The sequence below is a fragment of the Megalobrama amblycephala genome, linkage group LG1 (genome assembly GCF_018812025.1).
Source record: "Megalobrama amblycephala isolate DHTTF-2021 linkage group LG1, ASM1881202v1, whole genome shotgun sequence".
NCBI classification, from domain to species: domain Eukaryota; kingdom Metazoa; phylum Chordata; class Actinopteri; order Cypriniformes; family Xenocyprididae; genus Megalobrama; species Megalobrama amblycephala.
This window is the reverse complement of record NC_063044.1, coordinates 182,959-188,958: the sequence shown is the minus strand read 5'-3', so window position 1 is coordinate 188,958 and position 6,000 is coordinate 182,959.

The following is a 6,000-nucleotide window of genomic DNA, read 5'->3' as shown; positions in this document are numbered from 1 at the left end:
CAGCCCTTGCGTTGCTGTGTCCCGTTCGTGCCCTGCGCGTTTACGTGGACCGCACGCAGAGCTTCAGAAGCTCTGAGCAGCTCTTTGTCTGTTTTGGAGGTCAGCAGAAGGGAAAGGCTGTCTCCAAACAGAGGTTGGCCCACTGGATAGTGGATGCCGTCGCCTTGGCGTACCACTCCCAAGGCGAGCCTTGCCCCCTCGGGTTGCGAGCTCACTCCACTCGGGGTGTTGCTTCTTCCTGGGCGTTGGCGCACGGTGCCTCTGTTGCAGACATCTGCAGAGCTGCAGGCTGGGCGACACCGAATACATTCGCGAGGTATTATAACCTCCAAGTGGAACCGGTGTCCACCCGTGTGCTGTCTACTCGTAGATAGCCATGGGTGTTCGCTTGCTGTGCCATTTCTCTCGGGAGAGGGAATGCGAGCACTTTTCCCGCTCCTCAGTTCAGTTCCCCGTAACGGCGAACCCTGTGGAGTTCCTCCTGCATCTTGCGGCGGCCAGACGTGGCGGAGGCGTCCGGCGCCAGGTCCAGTACTCGTGTGTATGCCCAGTTGGTCTGCCCTTGTACTGGGCTAGATGCCCATATGCTGTGATTCCCCTCGGGTAATCCCATATGTGTTTGTCCACGGTAAGGTTTCCCCTGACGGTAAACCCGTGTCTTTCCCTGGGAGGCTTCGCTTTGCCCCGTCTCTGATTGCTAGTCGTTCCTCCCGGAAGGTAGGACCTACATCAGAGATCTTCCATATGCGTTACTGTTCTCTGACCAGTCCATATGTGTCTTCCACACGTTACCTCCCTTCGGGCAGGGTGTGGTCTCCGTAGCCTTCCCCTCCTCGGGGAACGCTTTCCTGGCGTTTTTGTCGTTGCTGAAAAACGAGGGATTGAGTTCCGAAGCACTCTTCCCCGTGGGGTAGGAACAGCAGCTTCGACTTCTCCACGGTAACGCCCTGTCCTCTCCATCCCACCGGTATGGAAGACATTCCTGGGCTTGCTCTGGGCGCTGGAGGGTTGCGAGTATGGGCCGCATTTGCATTTGGCACGCCTCAGCCTGCCAGCACCTGCCTCCCTAACACTCGTAACGTGGTTTAGTTGCTATGGCGTTTTCCACGGGACCCCATTACGTCAGTATCGACGTAACGTCGAACGTGACTGACTGAATGGGAACGTCTAAGTTACTAGTGTAACCCCCGTTCCCAGAAGGAGGGAACGGAGACGTTACGTTCCCCTGCCATAGCTTTGAGCCACCGCTGAGCGGCCAGATACCTGTCTCGGCTCCTCAGCAAAAATATGAATGAAGGTGAGTATGCCGGCCCTATTTATACCCGGATGCCGGGGGAGGGGCCCGGCATGTAAATCTCACAGGCCAATTCCCATTGGCTTGTTTTGTATCCTTGGAGGTGATTGGGCTCCCTAGCGAGACCCCATTACGTCAGTATCGACGTAACGTCTCCGTTCCCTCCTTCTGGGAACGGGGGTTACACTAGTAACCTAGACGTTCTTCAATATAATGAATGAGGTTGGACAAAAAAATGCAGAAATGTCTCAAATATCACTCAATGAAATATAAACGTGGTGCTTAAGACTCAAGTCCAACTATTCACACAAATTGGTTCACCCAAACATCCAAAAGAGTAATCAGACACTAATTTTCAATGTTCATAATAGCCATAAATAAAAGATGTAGCCCGTTGCAGGCCTGATATGTTGTTGGGGTTCGGTGAGGCACAAAACAGCTTGCCGCTTCACTCAATGAGCAAATAAAACAAACAGCGGTCTTAAAGGGATAGTTCACCCAAAAATGAAAATTTGATGTTTATCTGCCTACCCCCAGGGCATCCAAGATGTAGGTGACTTTGTTTCTCCAGTAGAACACAAATTATGATTTTTAACTCCAACCGTTGCGGTCTGTCAGTCGTATAATGCTTGTCAGTGGGAACTTTGTCTATAAGAGTAAAAAAAAACACGCACAGACAAATCCAAATTAAACCCTGTGGCTCTAAAGGTTTAATTAAAGGTCTGAACGTGCTCTGACAACGGAAGTGATGTCTTGCACTCATTGAAGAAAAAAAGCGCGAGAGATGTGCAGGGCAGTTGGACGTAGGCGGGCATACACTGTGCAATTTTCATCAGATTTTGAGCCGAATTCTGACTCGTGCGACTCTTTTTTGAGTCGGGGCGATTTTTCATCTTTGTCGTACGTCGTGTTCATGCAGTGTTCATGCAGTGTACATGGCATGTCAGAAATTTTGGTCACCCCTAGTGAGGATATCGCACAGTTGAAGCAGAGTTACGCACCGCTTGCCCTTAACTCTGTGTTTTTGCCTAACTGTGCCTGTGTGAAAACAGAAGTTAAACCATTTCATTAATCCAGCAAGAAGAAAAAAAGAAAGAAAAAAAGAGAGATCTTTAAGTTATGTATATCAAACTAGCTGCAATTTAGCAAATGGTTGCTTACCTCCAGTTCGTGTTGCATTATGAATAAACTATTACACGTCTTCCAAGCCACCTGCGTGTATAGCCTAGCCTACTGTAGGCTATACCGGTGTCTCTTGTATTAATTTGATCATTAATTTACTTGTTTCACTTTCACTTTCTATTTAGGCCTACTAATTTAGGCTATTTAATATTTACTTAGGCCTAATTTTATTATCACGGGAAATGTGAAGCGTTGTCCGTCATTTGGCAATTGGCGATAAAGAAAAATGTCACATCGCAATATTGGAATATAAATGTAAATCCTACTTCAATATGCTGATAACGGTAGGCTATGTCTTAATTTATTTTCTTAAAGGTGCCATAGAACGTTTTTTTTTAATGTAATATAAGTCTAAGGTGTCCCCTGAATGTGTCTGTGAAGTTTCAGCTCAAAATACCCCATAGATTTTTTTTTATTATTTTTTTTTTAACTGCCTACTTTGGGGCATAATTAGAAATGCACCGATTCAGGCTGTGGCCCCTTTAATTGCTCGCGCTCTCCGCCCCCTCCCGAGCTCTCAACTCTATCATTGCATAAAGTTCACACACCTAATATAACCCTCAAAATGGATCTTTACAAAGTGTTTGTCATGCATGCTGCATGCATACATTGGATTATGTGAGTATTGTATTTATTTGGATGTTTACATTTGATTCTGAATGAGTTTGAGGCTATGCTCCGTATGCTCCATAATGCTACACTGTTGGAGAGATTTATAAAGAATGAAGTTGTGTTTATGAATTATACAGACTGCAAGTGTTTAATAATGAAAATAACGACGGCTCTTGTCTCCGTGAATACAGTAAGAAACAATGGTAACTTTAACCACATTTAACAGTACATTCGCAACATGCTAACGAAACATTTAGAAAGACAGTTTACAAATATCACTAAAAATATCATGTGATCATGGATCCTGTCAGTTATTATTGCTCCATCTGCCATTTTTCGCTATTGTCCTTGCTTGCTTACCTAGTCTGATGATTCAGCTGTGCACAGATCCAGACGTTAATACTGGCTGCCCTTGTGTAATGCATTGAACATGGGCTGACATATGCAAATATTGGGGGCGTACATATTAATGAGCCCGACTGTTACATAACAGTTAAGGCGAGACACTACAGGTGAATAGGGATTTTTTTTTAATTAGAAGTTATCACTGTGAAACTTCTCCAGTTTATTACTGGCATAAACATAAGAAAAAAATGTATTACAAGTTTTGTGTAAATTTATGTTTTAATATGCAAATGAGGCCTTATATACTTAAATATACGCTCATTTGCATACATTTCCAAAAACAAAATCTGAAAATTGGAAAGGTCCAGGTTTAAAATTCTTGGTTCTATTTGTTGACATATTAGATGAAAGGGCTTTTACAGAGGGGATTCTGGATATCTTATTTTGTGATTTAGTAAATTAGAGAATACTGACAATAGCCTTAAAAAACCTATTTTCGCCATGTTTTTTTGAGTAAAAGGACCTATAACACAGGATAGGAATGATATATCAACAAATCCCTCTGTAAAAGCCTTCAGAATATAGTTAAGTATAAGTCTGGAAAAGTTGGTGCTTATAGGTGCTACTGAAGTGGATATATCTGACTCTGAGTGTGAGAAAAAACTCATTTTGAGAAAACGGCCTTTAAAGTTTTATATTGTATAATTTCATACATTTCTGTTGAAACCCCCAACTTACAAACAAAATATATATTCAGTTTATTAATATCAGTATTATGTAATATTTAAAACACATGGAAATTGATAAATGAATAAATTATTAATAACAATAGCCTTAAGCTGAAGAAAACTACCTTAACAAACACACATAACAGTCACAAAAACTCATTTTGAGAAAACGGCCTTTAAAGTTTTATATTGTATAATTTCATACATTTCTATTGAAACCCCCAACCTACAAACAAAATATATATTCAGTTTATTAATATCAGTATTATATAATATTTAAAACACATGGAAATTGATAAATTAATAAATTATTAATAACAATAGTCTTAAGCTGAAGAGAACTACCTTAACAAACGCACATTAACAGTCACAAAAACTGCAAACAAACTGTGTCTGTTTGTTGTATGTCCATCTATAACTAAATTAATCTAATAAACAGCTCCCTGTCTGTTTACAGCCTAAATGTCCATGCCTGCACCATATGTAGGCCCCTCTTCGATCTCCTGTCGGTGTCTTTTCACCTTTTTGGCTGAGCTTACGCTTTGGCGCCTGCGTTTCACACGGGTGGACTGAAAAATGTTCGCTTTTGAAAGTCTAACCATGTCAGTGTAACTGCATGTATTTACACTGATAACTGTACACTGAAGCCACAACTTATCCATGACAGCCAGCATGGCAGAGGCACCTTCATTAAAAGTGGCAATAGCCATACTGGCTGCAGCCTCAACCCTGCTTTTCCCCACAAATACTGTTTTCGGACATCGGGCCCATATGACAGAGTTGAGGCACTCATTTGCATTTTGAGTGCCTCCATGCTGCATGCGCTGTAGCAGACTGTCACTGGACATTCGGTGGTACACAGGGATAAGCTTCTTTCCCACTTCACGTGACAGAAAGTTTTTAGTGTGATGCTTGTGGGACTCTGGTGTTTCTCCATTCTCCTCTGCTCTCCTGTACCAACACCACAATGGACTGCACCTCGTATGTAATGGATTGTCATCACTAGACATGTTGTGAAGGAGACCTGCCCAGATCTCAGCTTTCATTTTATCTATGGAGCCCTGGTTATTAATAATAGCCCCCCTGTAAAAATTTTGCAAGGCTTTACATTTAGGGGCAGTCAGCTTGCCCAGACCCTTGCCCCCTAATTGACCTAATTTACTTAGTTTCCTAAGTGCTGTACCCATGCGCTTATGGGCATGATTTATGCACTCCAATTTCACAATTTCATGTCCAGGGTATGGGTTGAGGGCAACCACCTCCTTAAATGCAGCACTATCTCCATCTGACAGCATCTCAGTATATCGCACCTGGTGACGACTGACTGACCTGGCCCACATCCTCTTAGCTGCCTCCTGCTCCATTGCTTTACTTGAGCCTGCAAAATTTTTAGCACAGTCAGTGTGTGCCTCCCTCCAGCTTTCAAATTCCTGGTCTGTTATTTTTCCTTCTCGCTTGGCACTATTCTTTAAGGCACATGCATGACAGTAGGAGGACAAGACCTCAAAGTCTATTACTAGACCTGTAAGGACGTCAATGCACACACCGATGCCATAATTTGATGTGAAACCTCTTTTATGCCAGGTTCCATCAAAAACACGCTGATGTTTATAACTGCATCTTCATCCTCCATCAGTAACCTTGCCACATCTGCATCAACCTCAGCATAAGCCTGCCTGATCTGCTCCCTGGCCCTGTGCAATGACCCCAAGCCTCTCTCAATTTCTGCAACTACAGTGAAACAAATACTGTATAAATAAATGTTGATTTAATCAGGTTTTATTCATAGTGCACATATAACTTAACTTATTTTGTAAAAGACAGTGGATTCTTATCTGA